This window comes from Chiloscyllium punctatum, chromosome 2 (assembly GCF_047496795.1).
Source record: "Chiloscyllium punctatum isolate Juve2018m chromosome 2, sChiPun1.3, whole genome shotgun sequence".
Lineage (NCBI taxonomy): Eukaryota > Metazoa > Chordata > Chondrichthyes > Orectolobiformes > Hemiscylliidae > Chiloscyllium > Chiloscyllium punctatum.
This window is the reverse complement of record NC_092740.1, coordinates 12,259,994-12,279,800: the sequence shown is the minus strand read 5'-3', so window position 1 is coordinate 12,279,800 and position 19,807 is coordinate 12,259,994. Positions and strand designations below refer to the sequence as shown.

Below are 19,807 nucleotides of genomic sequence, written 5' to 3'. Positions count from 1 at the left end.
TGGTGCAGGGAGTAAGGGGGATGGTGCAGGGGGTAAGGGGGATGGTGCAGGGAGTGGGTGGGGGGATGGTGCAGGGAGTGGGTGGGGGGATGGTGCAGGGGGTGGGGTGGCGCCTCCTGTCAATCACTGCCGGCAGTTTCCATAGCAACCGATAAACAATCTCCCGGCTCCTGTCAATCACCGGGGCGTTGTCAGGGAGACCGCCGTGCGGGCGCGCGCGCGCGCTTCTACTGTTCCCGCGGATCTCACCGGCGCCGTGCACGCGCTTTGCAGCAGCCTCTGTCGGGGGCGCGCTCGGCGGGAGCAGCGGAGATTGAGCGGTCTCGGTGTCGGGGCCGTGTCCGTGTCCGCGGGGGATGCGGGAGTGAGGATCCCGGGAGGACAGCGCTACCCTCCCCCGGGACCAGGGGCACAGGCACCGGCCGCTGGTGGTGCAGGAGGTGAGGCTGCAGCTCACTTACACCCCCAACCCCCCCCCCCCCCCCCCCCATCATCATCACCCCCACCCTGCAAACAGGGACAGCAGTGTTCACCTGGGGGGCAACAGGCAGGGTGCAGTGTGTCTGACACTGTCACTGGGTGGGGGGGTGTCAGGGAGGGTGGGTCACAGGGTGGGGTGTGTAGTAGAGGGGTGTGTCAGAGTGTAACTCTGGGTGGGGGTGTGTCAGAGTGAGTCAGGAGGGGTGTGTCAGAGAGTGTTGGAGGGGTGTGTCAGAGTGTAACAGGGAGGATTGTGTCAGAGTGTGTAACAGGGAGGGGTGTGTCAAAGTGTAACACTGGGAGGGGTGTGTCAGTGTGTGTGACAGGGAGGGGTATGTTAGAGTGTGACACTGGGAGGGGTGTGTTAGAGTGTAACACTGGAAGGGTTGTGTCAGAGTGTGTCAGAGGGAGGGGTGTGTCAGAGTGTGTCAGGGAGGGGTATGTCAGAGTGTGTTACAGGGTGGGGGGTGTGTCAGAGTGTCACTGGGAGGGGTGTGTCACAGGGTGGAGTGTGTCAGAGTGTGTCACTGGGAGGGGTGTGTCAGAGTGTGTCACTGGGAGGGGTGTGTCAGAGTGTGTCAGGGAGGGGTATGTCAGAGTGTGTTACAGGGTGGGGGGTGTGTCAGAGTGTGTCAGGGAGGGGTATGTCAGAGTGTGTTACAGGGTGGGGGGTGTGTCAGAGTGTCACTGGGAGGGGTGTGTCACAGGGTGGAGTGTGTCAGAGTGTGTCACTGGGAGGGGTGTGTCAGAGTGTGTCACTGGGAGGGGTGTGTCAGAGTGTGTCAGGGAGGGGTGTGTCAGAGTGTAACACAGGGAGGGGTGTGTCAGAGTGAGACAGGGAGGAGTGTGTCAGAGTGTAACACTGGGAGGGGTGTGTCAGAGTATAACACTGGGAGGGGTGTGTCAGAGTGTTTTCACAGGGAAAGGTGTGTCAGAGTGTGTCAGGGAGGGGTGTGTCAGAGTGTAACACGGGGAGGGGTATGTCAGAGTGTGACAGGGAGGGGTGTGTCATAGTGTAACACTGGAAGGGGTGTGTCAGAGTGTGTCAGAGGGAGGGGTGTGTTAGAGTGTGTCAGGGAGGGGTATGTCAGAGTGTGTTACAGGGTGGAGGGTGTGTCAGAGTGTCACTGGGAGGTATGTGTCAGAGAGTGTCACAGGGTGGAGTGTGTCAGAGTGTGTCAGGGAGGGGTGTGTCAGAGTGTAACACTGGGAGAGGTGTGTCAGAGTGAGTCAGGAGGGGTGTGTCAGAGAGTGTTAGAGGGACGGGTGTGTCAGAGTGTAACACTGGGAGGGGTGTGTCAGAGTGGATAACAGGTTGGGCGTGTGTCAGAGTGTGTCAGGGAGGGGTGTGTCAGAGTGTGTCACAGGGAGGTGTGTGTCAGAGTATGTGACAGGGAGGGGTGTGTCAAAGTGTAACACTGGGAGGGGTGTGTCAGTGTGTGTGACAGGGAAGGATGTGTTAGAGTGTGACACTGGGAAGGGTGTGTCAGAGTGTGTGTCAGGGAGGGGTGTGTCAGAGTGTGTCACAGGGAGAAGTGTGTCAGAGTGTAACACTGGGAGGGGAGTGTCAGAGTGTGTGAGAGGGAGGGGTGTGTCAGAGTGTAATACTGGGAGGGGTGTGTCAGACTGTGTCATAGGGAGGGGTGTGTGACAGGTAGGGATTTGTCAGAGTGTGTCACAGGGAGAAGTGTGTCAGTGTGTAACACTGGGAGGGGTGTGTCAGAGTGTGTGTCAGGGAGGGGTGTGTCAGAGTGTGTCACAGGGAGAAGTGTGTCAGAGTGTAACACTGGGAGGGGTGTGTCAGAGTGTGTCACAGGGAGAAGTGTGTCAGAGTGTGTCAGGGATGGGTGTGTCAGAGTGTGTCACAGGGAGAAGTGTGTCAGAGTGTAACACTGGGAGGGGTGCGTCAGAGTGTGTGTCAGGGAGGGGTGTGTCAGAGTGTGTCACAGGGAGAAGTGTGTCAGAGTGTAACACTGGGAGGGGTGTGTCAGAGTGTGTCACAGGGAGGGGTGTGTCAGTGTGTGTCACAGGGTCTGGGTGTGTCAGAGTGTGTCAGGGATGGGTGTGTCAGAGTGTGTCACAGGGAGAGAAGTGTCAGAGTGTAACACTGGGAGGGGTGTGTCAGAGTGTGTCACAGGGAGGGGTGTGTCAGAGTGTGTCACAGGGAGAAGTGTGTCAGAGTGTAACACTAGGAGGGGTGTGTCACAGGGAGGGGTGTGTCAGAGTGTGTCAGGGATGGGTGTGTCAGAGTGTGTCACAGGGAGAAGAGTGTCAGTGTGTAACACTGGGAGCAGTGTGTCAGAGTGTGTCACAGGGAGAAGTGTGTCAGAGTGTAACACTGGGAGGGGTGCGTCAGAGTGTGTGTCAGGGAGGGGTGTGTCAGAGTGTGTCACAGGGAGAAGTGTGTCAGAGTGTAACACTGGGAGCGGTGTGTCAGAGTGTGTGACAGGGAGGGGTGTGTCAGAGTGTGTGACAGGGAGGGGTGTGTCAAAGTGTAACACTGGGAGGGGTGTGTCAGAGTGTGTGACAGGGAGGGGTGTGTTAGAGTGTGACACTGAGAGGGGTGTGTTAGAGTGTGTGACAGGGAGGGGTGTGTCAGAGTGTGTCACAGGGAGAAGTGTGTCAGAGTGTAACGCTGGGAGGGGTGCGTCAGAGTGTGTGTCAGGGAGGGGTGTGTCAGAGTGTGTCACAGGGAGGGGTGTGTCAGAGTGTGTGACAGGGAGGGGTGTGTCAAAGTGTAACACTGGGAGGGGTGTGTCAGAGTGTGTGAGAGGGAGGGGTGTGTCAGAGTGTAATACTGGGAGGGGTGTGTCAGAGTGTGTCATAGGGAGGGGTGTGTGACAGGTAGGTATGTGTCAGAGTGTGTCACAGGGAGAAGTGTGTCAGTGTGTAACACTGGGAGGGGTGCGTCAGAGTGTGTGTCAGGGAGGGGTGTGTCAGAGTGTGTCACAGGGAGAAGTGTGTCAGAGTGTAACACTGGGAGGGGTGTGTCAGAGTGTGTCACAGGGAGGGGTGTGTCAGTGTGTGTCACAGGGTCTGGGTGTGTCAGAGTGTGTCAGGGATGGGTGTGTCAGAGTGTGTCACAGGGAGAGAAGTGTCAGAGTGTAACACTGGGAGGGGTGTGTCAGAGTGTGTCACAGGGAGAAGTGTGTCAGAGTGTAACACTGGGAGGGGTGTGTCAGAGTGTGTCACAGGGAGGGGTGTGTCAAAGTATAACACTGGGAGGGGTGTGTCAGAGTGTGTGACAGGGAAGGATGTGTTAGAGTGTGACACAGGGAGGGGTGTGTCAGAGTCTAACACAGGGAGGGGTGTGTTAGAGTGTGTCACAGGGAGGGGTGTGTTAGAGTGTGTCACAGGGAGGGGTGTGTTAGAGGGGTGTGTAGACACGGGGAGGGTGTAATTTGTCCCATGTTGTTAGTTTTATTTTTGTACTCAGTGATTGAGTTTGGATCATACCGTTTAAGATTTTGTTCCATGTTGTTCAGAGTTGCTGCTGTCACATGTTGTGTATGATATAATGATGTTTCCTGAGTTGGGTGAAAGAACCTGCTGATTCTAATTGGCAGGGTATCTCATGATGAAGGGCTTATGCTCAAAGCGTCGACTTTCCTGTTCCTCAGATGCTGTCTGACTTGCTGTGCTTTTCCAGCACAACACCTTTCGAATCTGACTCTCCAGCATCTGCAGTCCTCACTTTCTCTCAGGGTGTCACATGGATTTTCTGTATGTGAGTGGTGTGCTGGTTTAATCAATTTGGTTAGCAGGATTACTAACACTCCCTGTAAAGTATCCCATGGAACTGTGAAAGCAGGTACAGTGTGTGTTAGGCACAGAGTAAAACTGATAAGATCCTACTCTCTGAACAGGATGAGATGTTGGAGCAGGAGTAGGCCTTTGACCCTTCAAGCCAGGCCATCGTTGTGTAAGATCGTGACTGAACTGATTATGGACTCCAGTTCACTTTATTCCATCTATCCCCTCCACAAGCCCCGACTACCTCATCAGTCAAAAATGTGTCTAACTTAGTCTTGAATACATTCAAAGCCCCGTCCTGTGCTATTCTGTATGGAAGACAACTCTGAAAACGAACAACCCTCTGAGAGATAACAGTGGTTAGCACTGCTGCCTCACAGCTCCAGGGTCCCAGGTTCAATTCCAGCCTCGAGGAACTGTCTGTGTGGAGTTTGCACATTCTCCCCGTGTCTGCGTGGGTCTCCTCCGGTTTCCTCCCGCAGTCCAAAGATGTGCAGGTCAGGTGGATTGGCCACGCTAAATTGCCCGTAGTGTTAGGTGCATTAGTCAGAAGGAAATGGATCTGGGTGGGTTACTCTTCGGAGGGTCGGTGTGGACTGGTTAGGCCGAAGGGCCTGTTTCCGCACTGTCGGGAATTTAATCTAAATGGGAGCCCCCTTTGATTTTAAACCATGCTCCCTAGTTCTCGTCTCCTCCTCGAGGTGAAACATTGTCATAACCTCTGCTCTGTTGAGCCTCCTGAGGAGCTTATTGGTTTCAGTAAGGTCACCTCTCATTCTCCAGACCTCCAGTGGTAAAGTCCAATCTGCTCACCCTAGCCCCAGAAGACAACTGTTTTATCCCAAGACTCAAGTCGAGTGAACCTTGCCTGAAATATATCTCACGCAGATTCCAAAATGTTATGGCTCTGAAGGAGAGGAAAGTGAGGACCACGCTCATTCCTGATGAAGGGCTTATGCCTGAAACATCGGTTCTCCTGCTCCTCGGATGCTGCCTGACCTGCTGTGCTTTTCCGGCATCACACTCTCTGGCCCTGAAGGAGGCCATTTGGCCTATCAACTAGAAGTTAAACGAAAAGCTGAATACATTAATGCCATTTTCCAGCTTTATGTTTGTTTATTGCTTCATGGGATATGGGCACCTCTGGCATTTATTGCCATCCCTAGTTGCCCCCTTGAGCAGGTGACGGTGAGCTGCCTACTTGAACCACTGCAGTCCATGTGCTGTAGGTAGAACCACAAGGAGACCAGTTAGAGAGGGAATTCCAAGATTTTGATGTTGAAGGAATGATGACATATTTCGAAGTCAGGATGGTGAATGGCTTGGAGGCGAACTGGCAGGGTGTGATGTTCCCATGTATCTGCTGCCCTTGTCCTTCTAGATGTAAGTGTTGTGGGTTTGAAAGGTGCAGTCATAGAGTCATAGAGTTGTACAACATGGAAACAGACCTTTCGGTTCAACATGTCAATGCCAACCAGATGTCCCAACCCAATCTAGTCCCACCTGCCAGCACTCAGCCCATATCCCTCCAAACCCTTCCTATTCAGATACCCATGAATGTTTGAATGTTGCAATTGTACCAGCCTCCACCACTTCCTCTGGCAACTCATTCCATACACGTACCACTCTCTGCATGAAAAAGTTGTCCCTTAGGTTCCTTTTATATCATTCCCCTTGCACCCTAAACCTATGCCCTCTAGTTCTGGACTCCACCCCCCCCCCCCCGCCAGTAAAAGGATCTTTGGTGAACTGTTGCAGTGCATCTTATAGATAATACAGACTGCTGCTACTGAACATCGGTGGTGGAGGGAATGGATGCTTGTGGATGTGGTGCCAATCAAGCAGTCTGCTTTATCCTGGACGGTGTCAAACCTCTTGAATGTCGCTGGATCTGCACCCAAGTGGGAAGTATTCCGTCAGACCCCTGACCTGTACCTTGCAGATGGTGGACAGGCTCTGGGGAGTCAGGAGGTGAGTTACTTGCTGCAGTGTTCCTAGCCTCTGATCTGCTCTTGTCACCACTGAATTTATGTGGTGAATCCAGTTCAGTTTCTGGTCACTGATAACCTCCAGGATATGATACTGGGGGATTCAGTGATGGTGATGCCATTGAATGTCCAGGAGTGGTGATTAGATTATCTCATATTAGTGATAGACATTGTCTGGCATTTGTGTGGCACACAATCTAGATATTATCCAGATCTTGTTGCATTTGACCATGGACTGTTCCAGTGTCTGAGTGCCATCAGTGGTGCTGAACATTGTGCAATCATCGGTGAACATCCCCACTTCAGACCTTATGATGGAGGGAAGGTCACTGATTGAAGCAGCTGAAGATACTTGGACATAGGACACCACCCTGAGGAACTCCTGCAGTAATGTCCTGGAGCTGAGATTACTGACCTAAAGCATCTTCCTATGCCTCCTTGATACCAATTGATTCCAGTTTTGCCAGGGCTCCTTGATTCTACACTCGGCTAAATGTGGCCTCGATGTCAAAGGCTGTCCCTCTTCCCTTCCCTCTAGAATTCAGCTCTTCTGTCCAGGTTTGAACCAAGGCTGTAATGAGGTCAGGAGCTGAGTGGCCCTGGTGGAACCCAAACTGGGCATCACTGAGCAGGTTATTGCTGAGCAGGTGCTGCTTGACAGCACTGTTGGTGACACCTTCCATCACTTTACTAATGATTGAGAGTAGACTGATGGGGCAGGAATTGGCTGGGCTGGATTTGTCTTGCATTTTGTGTATAGGACGTACCTGGGTAATTTTTCACATTGTTGGATAGATGTCAGTGTTGTCGCTGCACTGGAACAGCATCAAGATCCCTCATAATCTTATCCATGCCTATCAGGTCCCCTCTAAACGTTCACTGCTCCAAGGAAAGCGTTCTCAGCCTATCCAAGCCTTGCTCCGAGGTCAGACAGTCAGCCCAGGCAGCATCCTGGTAACTTACCCTGCAACCTCCCTAACCTGAACTCTATCTCAGCCAGGACCCTCCAGCACTGCACACAATACTTCAGTTGTGGCCTAACCAGCATTTTGTACAGTTCCAGGAGAACCTGTCTCTTGGATAACCTGCTCTTGTATTCCATAGCAGTTTAGCTTAGCTCAGTTGGCTGGATTGTTGGTTTACAGAGCAGTGCGATACCAATAGCGTGGGTTCAATTCCCATCACTGGTTTGAGGTTACCATGAAGGACTCTCCTTCTCAACCTCTTCCTTCACCCGAGGTCGTGTGGCCCCCAGGTTAAATCACCACTAGTCCCTTCTCTCTAATGAGAGAGCAGCCCCTGTGGTCTGGTGAGACTATGGCGATACAAAAACAACCTCAAGCTAACAAAGACAAGTATCCCATATGCTTTCTTAAGCACAGTATTGAACTGCCCTGCTCCCTTCAGGGATTAGATTAGATTTGATTCCCTCCAGTATGGAAACAGGCCCTTTGGCCCAACAAGTCCACACCGACCCTCTGAACAGTGACCCATTCCCTTACATTTATCCCTGACTAATGCACCTAACACTATGGGCAATTTAGCATGGTCAATTCACCTAACCTGCACATCTTTGGACTGTGGGGAGGCAATCAGAGTACCCGGAGGAAACCCACGCAGACACGGGGAGAATGTGCAAACTCCCCACAGATATTCATCTGAGGCAGGAATTGAACACGGGTCCCTTTTGCTGTGAGGCAGCAGTGCTAACCACTGAGCCACCGTGCTGCCCCATCTGTGGATGTGAAGACCAAGGTCCCTATGACCTTCAGCCCACTCCAGGGTCCCACCAATCACAGTGTTATCCCTTCCCTTGTTAACCCTCCCCAAGTGCATTCCCTCACACTTTTCCATTTGTCCCTGCTCTGCCCAGTGGACCAGCCCATTGCCATCCTCCCGCAGTTTACAGCTATCCTCCTCACTGTTCACCATCCTACCAAGTTTCACACCATCCGTGTATTCTTGATTGTACCCCCTACATTTAAATCCGAATCATTAACCACCGCAAGCAGCAAGGGCCCCAGCACTGAGCCCTGTGGACCCCGCCCCCACCTCGCAAACAGACTTCCAGCAGCAGCTGCCCCTGAGGAGAGGCAGTGGCCAGGTTGGTATTATCACTGAGCTGTTCATCCAGAGGGTGGTGCTGGAAAAGCTAAGCAGGCCGAGGATCAGGAGAATCGACGTTCCAGTCATGATCCCTTCATCAGGAATCCAGAGACCCTGGTAATGTTCGGGGGACCCGGATTCACATCTTGCCATGGCAGATGGTGCAATTTGAATTCAATAGAAAAACAAATTCTGGAGTTAAGGTTCTAATAATGACCATCAATCCTCCTGGTTCACTAATGTCCTTTTGGGAAGGAAGCTGCCATCCTTACCTGTTCTGGCCTACATGTGACTCCAGGCCCACAGCAATGTGGTTGACTAGTAACTTAAAGATGGGTAATAAATGCTGCCTTGCCAGCAACACGCATCCAGCCCACATCCTATGAATGAATTTTTTAAAAATTCCTGTTTTCATAGAATATGGAAGACTATATTCCTATTCCGTACAGTGTGGAAATAGGCCCTTCAGCCCAACAAGTCCACACCAACCCTCCGAAGAGTATCCCACCCACACCCATTCCCTATTATTCTACATCTACCCCTGACTAATGCATCTAACCTACACATCCCTGAACACTATGGGCAAGTTAGCATGGCCACTTCACCTAACCTGCATCTTTGGATTGTGGGAGGAAACTGGAGCATCCAGATGAAACCCATGCAGATAACGGGGGAAGGTGCAAACTCCACACAGGCTGGAATTGATCCAGGGGTCCCTGACGCTGTGTGGCAGCAGTGCTAACCACTGAGCCACCGTGGACCATCACTCTCTGCATTTCAGACAATTTTGGATGCAAAATGTCTATTTACCCTGGATCTCATGAGCTCATCCTATCGTGGTTAGTCTGCCACGGGGGATCTTATCAAAATAATCCCAGTGCCCTTCCTCACCCCCACCCCACTGCACTGGGGGCTTGAATGTGCTCCGTCTCCCCTGGTACCAATCACTTGTTGTTTCCTGTCTCTGGGTTTGTAGAGTTTGTGTTGTTCTATTTTCAGCTGATCAGCAGCTGTCATCAATCGTTTTTGCATTTGTGACCTCTCATTTGAAGGCACTCCAGAGATGACGTCTTCGGTGAACACAGTGAGGTTACTCTGAAGAGGGATTGTGTGTGCAGTTGAGCTGCTGCTCCAGACAATACATTACTAACAGCTGGCTGTCCAGTTTAAATTAATCAATCTAATCAGGAAAGCATCTTCGATCAGGTCTTTGAATGCTTGTCTCTGATGTTTAACTAGGTTTCCATGTAAAAAAAGAAAGGCTGTTGGCTTTCTCAGTAACGTTGGACTCCATTATTAGGATTCATGAGGTCCCTCCTTTGATCTTATTCAACTGGCACATCTCTTTTCAAAGGAATTAACAAGAAGAGGGAGAATTTGCATTTGTTTAGTTGTCCCCTTTCACAACCTCAGCACTTCTCAAAGTGATTTTCACTCTGGAGCAAATGGCTACTTGATGCTGGAAATTGTACAGAAAACAAAAAGTGCTGGAGATCACAGCTGTTAGAGACAACAAAATTGCAGATGCTGGAATCCAAAATAGACAGGCCGGATGCTCAGGCACGGTGACTCAGTGGTTAGCACTGCTTCCTCACAGCGCCAGGGACCCAGGTTCAATTCCAGCCTCGGGCGACTGTCTGTGGGGAGTTTGCACATTCTCCCCGTGTCTGCGTGGGTTTCTTCCAGGTTCTGGTTCCCCCCCACAATCCAAAGATGTGCAGCTTAGGTAAATTGGCCATGTTAAATTGCCTGTAGTGTTCAGGGATGTGTAGATTAGGTGCAGTAGTCAGAGGTAAATATAGGATAATAGGATAGGGGAATGGGTCCAGGTGGGTTACCCTTCAGAGGGTTGGTTTGGACTTGTTGGGTTGAAGGGCCTATTTCCACACTGTAGGGATTCTGTGGTTTAAGCCAGGTAGCATCAGGAGGTGATGCTGACATTTCGGGTGTAACCGTCCTTCAGGACAGGTCAGGCAGCATCCATGGTGATAGAGCAAGCTAACATTTTGTGCATCTAGACTGGAAATGTTAGCTTACTGTCTCTCCATAGATGCTGCCTGACCTGCTGTGACCTTGAGCAATTTTTTTGATTGATGATCAGTATTTTTTACAGTCGAGTCTGAGCAGCCAATTTGCACACAGCAACGTAGTACAAGCACTCAATGTGTATTTCGACTGAGGGGTAAACATCTTCTTCAAAATGTGCCGTGTAATCTTCAGTCGCTGTTTGAGACAATCTGACACTGCTGCACTCCCTCAGGACTGCACTGAGGTCAGATGATAGACTTTAGTTTGTGACCATTCAATTCAGATGTGAATCTCTGGACCAAGCTCACACATTCAGTTACAATTAGGAATGACAAGCTAGTTGCATTTACATAGTGCCTACAATGCAATAATACAAGGTGCTTCACAGGACCATGGTCATCCAAAAGCAGATGTAAAGTTAAAGAAGAGGAAGTTAGAGTGGGAGGTTAAAAGTTGGTCAAAAATTGAATTTTGAACAGTGCCTAAAAGGAGGCGAGTGAGGTGGAGAGTTTTAAGGAGGGAATTATGGAGTCTGGGGCCTAGGAAACGTGACCACCAACAACAGAGTGATTAAAGTTGGGGACAGTTAAGAGGCCAGAATTGGAGGGGTACAGAGATCTGAGAAGGTTATTAGGTTGAATGAGGCAAAGAAGGGCAAAAAACAAGGATGAGAATTTAAAATCCGAGGAGCTGATGGACCAGGAGGCAGTGTAGCTCAGTGAGCTCAGGATTGGTGGGTATCATTTCAAAAATCATTGCCTAACCATTTCCTCTGCCACTGTGACCAAGAATTGTTTAGATGTTTAGTAATTTAAGCTCCAGTGTGAAGGATCCCCAGGAACAGAAGGAACCTCAGGCCTGTAGGGAAGCGTGGAGTGGAACTTGAACAGTGTTTCTGGCTCTAGAACAGTGATATTATCCACCACATCACATGACCATCCCCAAGAGGAATCAGAGATTGTCCAATAAGGACAAAAACCTTGCTAGTGAAGGAGCCAGATGTTTTGGAAATCAGGAGAAACACCGATGTGTCCAAAGGTCATTACTGAAGCATTTGGGAACGATTAATTGTGAACTCCACTCTCTTTTCATTCACTGAGGAGATGTAGGTGTCACTGGCTGGTTGCAAAGTTGAGTAACTTGCTGATCCAGCTCAGAGGGAAAGTCAACTACATTTCTGTGGTCTGGAGTCACATGTATCATAGAATCCTGACATTGTGGAAGCTGGCTCAGGGACCCTCCGGAGAGCATTGCACCCAGACCCAGTCCCTCAACCTATCCCTGTAACCCTGCATCCCTCATGGCCAATCTACCTGACCTGCACATCTTTGGTCTGTGGGAGAAAACTGGAGCACCCGGAGGAAACCCACGCAGACACGGGGAGAATGTGCAAACTCCACACAGTCACAGTTGCCTGAGGGTGGAATCGAACATGGGGCCCTTGCACTATGAGGCAGAAGTGCTAACCACTGAACCATAGGCCAGATCAATATAAAATTCATATTTTTAAACATTTTTCTGTGCATTTGATTGGGAACTGAAATGGGGAAAGTACTGTTTTATAAACAAGGCTTGTTTAGATTAGATTCCCTACAGTGTGGAAACAGGCCCTTCAGCCCAACAGTCCACACCGACCCTCCAAAGAGTAACCCACCCCAGCCCATTTCCCTCTAACTAATGCACCTAACACTATGGGCAATTCAGCATGGCCAATTCACCTGACCTGCACATCTTTTGGACTGTGGGAGGAAACCCACGCAGACACGGGGAGAATGTGCAAACTCCACACAGACAGTTGCTTGAGGCTGGAATTGAACCTGGGTCCCTAGCGCTGTGATGCAGCAGTGAGCCACCATGCCACCCCAAACCTTTTGAAATTAAGTTATCTGAGCCTGATTATAGGTACTGTTTACGTTGCTGCTCATTTAAGCAGTGGAGGAGGTTACTGGAGACAAGCTGGGCCAATGGGAGTTGGTAAATGAAGGGAGAATTGACGAGCGACAAGTAGCTGATTGACCTGTGAAATGGTGACCAGTTGTCAGTGACAGAGACCTTCTGCTTGTCAATAATGAAGTGATTGGCTCGCAGGGAGCTGAACTGTTTGTGGATGTGCATGTTTGGTGAGAAAAGCCTTCCCAAGCCCTGGAAAGGAATGTGCTGTCCTTTCTTCTGCAGGAAAAGAAACACATGCCTCGAGCCTGAAGAATGCCCCCATTCATCAATGTAAGCTTATGGCTTTCATCCAATAAGTCGGAGGCTTGATAAGTTGTGAAGAAGTTGTCCCGCGCTTCCTGTAAGTGAGAGGTACCTGGGATTTGAAGGAAGATGGAGGAGCAGCAAGTCCTGACAAGCTAAAAGGATCATCAACAGAGTACCCTGTGGACAGAGTCTAATCCCCATCTTTCCCTCTGCCCATAACACCAATTCTTTTTTTCTGTGTCTGTCTTCAGACATGCTTAATGTGTGGCAACACTCTTTGGGAAATCCTGAGATCAAGAAAGCACCAAAGAAACGTTCACTCATGTTGGCACCCCAAATCTAGTACCTTCATTCCAACGCCTTCACCTCCTTCTCTTCTTCCCAACTCCCTTCCTCCCAAAAAAAAACAAACCTGAGAAATATAAAGGAATATGAAGATAGGCAACCGAGAGCTTAATCACAAAGCATGTCTTAAAGGTAGAGAGCGAGAGGTGGAGAGGTTTAGGGAGGGAATTCCAGAGCTTGGGGCCCAGCAACTGAACGTGCAGCCAGCAATGAAACTTGACGGAGGCCAAATTTGACAGAGATCTCAGAGGGTGGTGGGGCTGGAATAAGTTACAGAGGTAGAAAGCGTTGGTTGAGTATATGAAGGGATTTGAAAATGAAGATGAAATTTTTAAATTAGCCCTGACTTTTCTGGGAGTCAGTGTGGGTTAGTGAGCATGGGTTGGTGAATGGGACTTGCTCTGATTTAGGATGAGGGGACCAGTTGTTCAGATTAGCCTAGGCTTTGTTTCCCTTTGAGGCCCAGCAGCTGCTAAAACAGTCTCAGTTCAGTTTATTTGACCAACCCACTAAATCCTTCTGCCTCATTATATCTCTCTCGTTTTCTTGGCTCTCTCACCGTATCTCATTCACCTTCGCGCTGTCTCTCTGTCCCTTGCTCTCGGTCAATCTCACTCTTTCATTTTCTCTTTCTAGGTATCTCTTTCTCATTCTCTATCAAGGGCATGGATAGGGTAAATAGACAAGGTCTTTTGCCAGGCTGGGGGAGTGCAAAACTACTGGGCATAGGTTTAGGGTGAGAGGGGAAAGATTCAAAAGGAACCTAAGCAGCAACTTTTTCACGCAGAGGGTGGTACATGTATGGAATGAGCTGCCAGAGGAGCTGGTGGAGGCTGGTACAATTACAACATTTAAAAAGAATCTGAATGGTTTATGAATAGGAAGGGTTTAAGAGGGATATGGGCCAAGTGCTAACAAATGGGACTAGATTTCTCTAGGATATCTGGTCAGCACGGATGATTTGGACCAAAGTTTCTGTTTTTATGCTGTACATTTGTATGACCGTATCTCTCATTCTCTCTCTCGCCATCTCCTTTGCTTGTGGTCTCTCTTGTCTCTCTCTCTCACTCTCTTTCTCTCTCTAGCTATTGCTGTCCTGTTCCTGCTCATTTTCTCTTGTCTCGTTCTCTCTCTTTCTCTCTCTCTCTCTCTCCCTCTCTCTCATTTTCTCTCTCTGTCTCGTTTTCTATGTCTCATTTTTCTCTCTCGTATTCTCTATCTTTCATTCTCTCTCTAGTGCTCTCTCTCTCTCATTTTCTCTCTCATTCTATCTGTCTGTCTCTCTCTGTCTCACGCATTCTCTACCTATATACCTCTTGCTCTCTCTTGTTCTGTCCCTGACTCAGTCTTATTTTGTCTCTTTCTTATCTCTATCACTCTGATATTTCTTTCTCACACACTTATTCTTTCTCTGTCTCATTCTGTTGTGCTCTTTCTCTCTCTCTGCTCGTTTTTATTGTGTGCTGTGTTTTGGTGTCAGGCACAACATGGTTGGAGCGGATTAATAGCTACACTTCCTGATGGTTGTCTAGGTGATGATGATTCTTGTGCTGTGTGCAGTGTGCGCATTAATCCACTGCAGTTTAATCTGTGTGGAGAGCAGATTAGTAAGAGGAATCGGCCAACAAAGGTAAATATTAAGCTTAATTTCTTAAACAAAATCTTTCTAATCCTTTCAATCTCCTAATTCGGTGTGTAAAATGTGAGGGTATTGAGAGTGTTATGTGTTTGTTGACCGAATTTTGGAGCAGAGTGGGAGAATGCATTTCTGTTCATGGTAACCATGTCCCCATCAAACACTCCCAGGACAGGGACAGCACGGGGTTAGATACAGAGTAAAGCTGCTTCTACACTGTTCCCCATCAAACACTCCCAGGACAGGGAGAGCACGGGGTTAGATACAGAGTAAAGCTGCTTCTACACTGTTCCCCATCAAACACTCCCAGGACAGGGAGAGCACGGGGTTAGATACAGAGTAAAGATCCCTCTACACTATCCCCATCAAACACTCATAGGGACAGGGGAGGAAAGGGGTTAGATACAGAGTAAAGCTCCCTCTGCACTGTCCCCATTAAACACTCATAGAGACAGGGATAGAATAGGGTTAGATACAGAGTAAAGCTCCCTCTGCACTGTCCCCATTAAACACTCATAGAGACAGGGATAGAATAGGGTTAGATACAGAGTAAAGCTCCCTCTGCACTGTCCCCATTAAACACTCATAGAGACAGGGATAGAATAGGGTTAGATACAGAGTAAAGCACCCTACACACTGTCCCCATCAAACATTTAACCATTTTCCTGAGGAAGTAATGATGTAGCAGCAGTGTCACTGAACCCATATTCCAAAGGCTGGAGATTATATTCTGGGAACACTGATTCAAACCTCACCAGAGCTGCTGGTGGTATTTCTGTCCAGTTATTACTACATCAGGAATTGGCGCTCATCTCCATAATGGTGCGATGAAACTTAGAACCTAGGAGCAGAATCAGCCATTTAGCCCTTCAAATCTGTCCTGTTTTCATGGCTGATCCTCGATCTCAATAACATATTCCCACTTTCCCTTAATGCCTTTAAAATCTAACAAAGTATCTATCTCTTTCTTGAATATATTCAGTGTCTTGGCCTCCACAGTCTTCTGTGGTAAATAATTCCACAGATTCACCAATCCTTTCAGTGAAGAAATCTTTACTAATCTCTGTCCAAAATGGTCTGTCCCATAACATGAGACTATATTCTCTACATCTAGTCTGTTCAACCCTGTTTGGATTTTGTATGCTTCAATCAGATTCCCCTTCATCCTTCTAAACTCTAATGAATGCAGACCCAGGTGAACTATCTCTCCTCACACAACAATCCTGCCATCCCTGGTAATTAGCTGAGCAAACATCCCCTACACTCCCTCAATGGTAAGTATATCCTTTCTTAGGTAGAAAGAGCAAAACTATATACAATAGTCCAGCTGTGGTCTCACCCATTCCCTGTGTTCATGATGAAGGGCTTATGCCCGAAACGTCGATTCTCCTGCTCCTCGGATGCTGCCTGACCTGCTGTGCTTTTCCAGCACCACACTCTCGACTCTGATCTCCAGCATCTGCAGTCCTCACTTTCTCCTCCCTGTATAAATGCAGTAAGACATCCCTGTTTTTGAACTCAAACCCTCTTGCAATAAAGACCAACGTACTATTTGCCTTCCTAATTGCTTGTTGCACCTGCCTGTTTGCTTTCATTGACTGGTGTACAACGACACCCAAATCCCTTAATATGAAGTGTATAACTTCACATTTAGTCATGTACTGTATCTCTTGGGAGTTGGTTAGCTCAACTAGCTAGATGGCCAGTGTGTGATGCAGAGTGATACTAACAGCATGGGTTCAATTCCTGCATAGAGGTTACCATAGAGGATTCTCCTTCTCAAAGTGGTGACTCTCAAGTTAACCCACCACCAGATCATCTCCTTCCAATGAAAGCATCCCCATGGTATGATAAGAATATGGTGACTTTACCTTTACTTCTACTGCATCTGTCATATGTTTGCTCACACACTCAATTTGTCTAGTTTACCTTGAAGCCTTCTTGCATCCACCTTACAATACACAATCCCACCCCAGTTTAGCCTCATCAGTAAACTTAGAAATATTACATTTGGTTCCCTTATCCATTTGGTCATTCATTATATATTATGAATAGCTGGGGTCCAAGCACTGATTCCTGTAGTACCCTACTTGGAAAAAGATCAATTTATTCTTTCTGTCAACCAGTTCTCAATCCATGCTTCAATTCCACACTCTCACTAGACCCTCAGTTCCTTAATTTCTGCAAGTTTACTGGTGCTCACTTTTATGAAGACACAACCAAAATATGTGTTCAATTCTTCTGCCATTTCTTTGTTCCTCATTATAATTTCTGACTGGAAGAGACTTACATTTGTCGTAACTAATCTTTCTGTCTTCGCACATTTATAGAAACTACCATTAAAAATTATTACTGGAAACAAAATCCATCTGGTTCACTAATGCCCTTCAGGAAGGGAATTCTGCCATCCTTACCTGGTCTGGCCTACACATGACTCCAGACCTAAACCATAGTGGTTGACTTTTAACTGTCCTGTAAATGGCCCAGCAGGGATGTTGGCTTTGCGAGTGAAGTCTATGTTTCATGAAAGAACTATTTTCAACCAGTGACAGTGAAGGACTGGCAATGTATTTCTGAGTCAGGATGGTGAGTGACTTGGAGGGGAACTTGCAGGGGGTGATGTTCCCATGTATCTGCTGCCCTTGTCCTTCCAGATGGAAATGTTCATGGATTTGGAATTTATTTGTGGCTGTCTCTCATTCTGGTTTCTCTGATAACAATTCTCAACTTTGTGCCCTATTGAACCTCTCCATAACCTTTGAGTTGTCTCTGACTTCATGCCGTGGCTTCCTGTTCTTTAGAATGAAATGATTTAGGTTTTTTAGTATTTCCTGGGAGAGTTGAAGCTCCAGTCTGAAGTCTGCTGTCCCTCCTAATGTCAAAATATGGAGAGACACTGGGGAGAGTCCATTATTACACTCACTGGTTCTTTAGTCAGCCTGAACAGTGATGCAGCAAGCACAGACTGAACAGTTGGTGACTCAACCCCAACATTGTGATGGCAAAAAGAAATCAACCATAGCCTTGACTATGCCTGGAAACAGACTGTAACTGGCTCTTTGTGAGAGGCATGTACACCTGAAACTGCAGCATGCTAATAATTAATAACTCATCCTGCATTATTTAAAAGGTTTGAGGAATGATCCATAAGCTCTGCTCTCACATGGTTTTATCAAAGTTAAAAACCACACAACACCAGGGTACAGTCCAACAGGTTTATTTGGATGCACTAGCTTTCGGAGCACTGCTCCTTCATCAGGTAGCTGTGGAGTAGGATCATAAGACACAGAATTTACAGCAAAAGATCACAGTGTCATGCAACTGAAACAATATATTGAACACAGCAATATAGATTGCTGTTGAGTCTTTCATCTTGTAGAATGAGTTGCAGATTTCGGTTCATGAACCTGCAACCGAAACCTGCAACCCATTCTAAAAAATGTAATCTTTTGCTATAAATTCTGTGTCTTATGGTCCTGCTTCACAACCACCTGATGAAGGAGCAGCACTCTGAAAGCTAGTGCTTCCAAATAAACCTGCTGGACCATAACCTGGTGTTGTTTGATTTTTAACTTTGTCCTCCCCAGTCCAACAGCGGCCCCTCCATATTGTGTTTTATCAAACCATACCACACACAATACCATTTGGCTCATGGGCTCACTGCTGACTTCTTGAAAACTTGCCAATTGACCCTGGTAGCTTTTTTGTTTATAAAGGGGACCCAGTTTTAAGTCCCACCTACTCCAGAACTGCGTAATAACATCTCTGAGCAGAGTGATTTGAAATTATCTGTGAAAGGTTGTTTTCATGGCCGATGGGGAAAGAGCTTTTTCCAAGCGTGCACAGAAGCATAATGGACCGAAGCAAAACATTTTCAAATCAACCTGTTCTGGCACACAGCCAGGGCGGCTGAGACTTGAACCCAGCTCCTCTGCTTTACAAAACAACAAACAGCCCTTTTTCAAAGATCTGTAGCATATACTTAAATTCCTTTTGAAAGTTACTCATGGATTTGCTTCCATTTATAGTTCAACCTGCAAAGTAAAAGGAGCTAATTAGCTTGCTACTTGACTGTGAATGAGAGTAGCGATCTGGTGAAGATATTTAAGATGATCAAAGGATTTCAGTAATAACTATGTGTCAGTCTTCATGGTTGAAGTAATGGATCATTATCCTGATATTCCTGGGAATAAGTCCCTGGGAAATAATAGTGGTCTTAATGACTGGTAAATTCCCAGGATTGGATGGATCCCATCTCGAGGTTTGAAAGGAAGTAAGTTTGAGAACTATATACGATTTAGCCATTATTCTGGATCATGAACTCATCATTGAGTGGTGCAAAAAATCCTGTTGGGTCCACTAATACCCTTATTTGGGCTGTTATGGTGCAGTGGTAGTGTCCCTGCCTCTGAGCCAGAAAACCCAGATTCAAGTCCCACCTGCTCCAAGATCTCTGAACAGGTTGATTTGAAAATATCTTTACTAAAGCCCCACGGGGAAGGAAATCTGCTGTGCTTACCTGGTCTGATTGCAGATGACTTGAAAGCCACGTTCATGAAATAAGGCCATAAGAATTTGGAACAGGAGTCGGCCATTTGGCGCCCTAAGCCTGTTCTATCATTTAATAGGATCATGGCTGCTTGAATTTTTAAAAGATTTGACCTATTTTTTTTCTAATCAACCAGTTCTGAGGTGATATTACACACTCCTGAAGCAGGTTGGACTTGGACCAAGGCCTTTTGGTTTAGGGGTTAGGGATTCTACCTTTACACCACAAGAGGGTCCCTGATTGACTGTGAACTGCCCTCTGAAAGTGGCCCAGCAATAAAGGGTAGTTAGGGAGTGGGACACATCCCATGAATGACTAAAGATCAATAAACACTTATTGTGCAGTTCAATGAAGCTGAGAGATAGAATTAAAGCAGGAGTTGAGACCGTGGTGCTGGAAAAGCACAGCAGGTCAGGCAGCATCCGAGGAGCAGGAAAACTGATGTTTCAGGCAAAAGCCCTTCATCAGGAATGAGGCTGGGAGCCTCAGGGGTGGAGAGATAAATGAGCCGGGGGTGGGCCTGGGGGGAAGGTAGCTGAGTGCGCAGTAGGTGGATGGAGGTGGGGGTAATTGTGATAGGTCAGAGGGGAGGGTGAAGCTGATAGGTGGGAAGGAAAACTGACAGGTGGGACAGGTCATGAGGATGGTGCTGAGCTGGAACTGGGAAAAGGTGGGGGGGGAGGGGAAATGAGGAAACTGGTGAAATCCACATTGATGCCATGG

The 19,807-nt window shown here is 47.9% G+C and overlaps 1 protein-coding gene across 3 annotated transcripts in view; it reads left to right on the top strand.

The window, feature by feature from the left end:
- The first annotated feature begins 287 nt into the window (after nucleotides 1–287).
- Nucleotides 288–19,807, top strand: part of nim1ka (NIM1 serine/threonine protein kinase a) — a 42,837-nt gene continuing 23,317 nt past the window's right edge. Inside the window, exons 1-2 of one of the 3 annotated variants that reach the window (XM_072593565.1) lie at nucleotides 288–440; nucleotides 14,380–14,529. The gene's annotated coding sequence lies outside the window, so the exon portion shown is untranslated. Of the gene's footprint in view, nucleotides 441–6,003; nucleotides 6,205–14,379; nucleotides 14,530–19,807 lie in introns of all 3 variants that reach the window. The other 2 variants (XM_072593568.1, XM_072593566.1) reach the window with 2 other exon arrangements.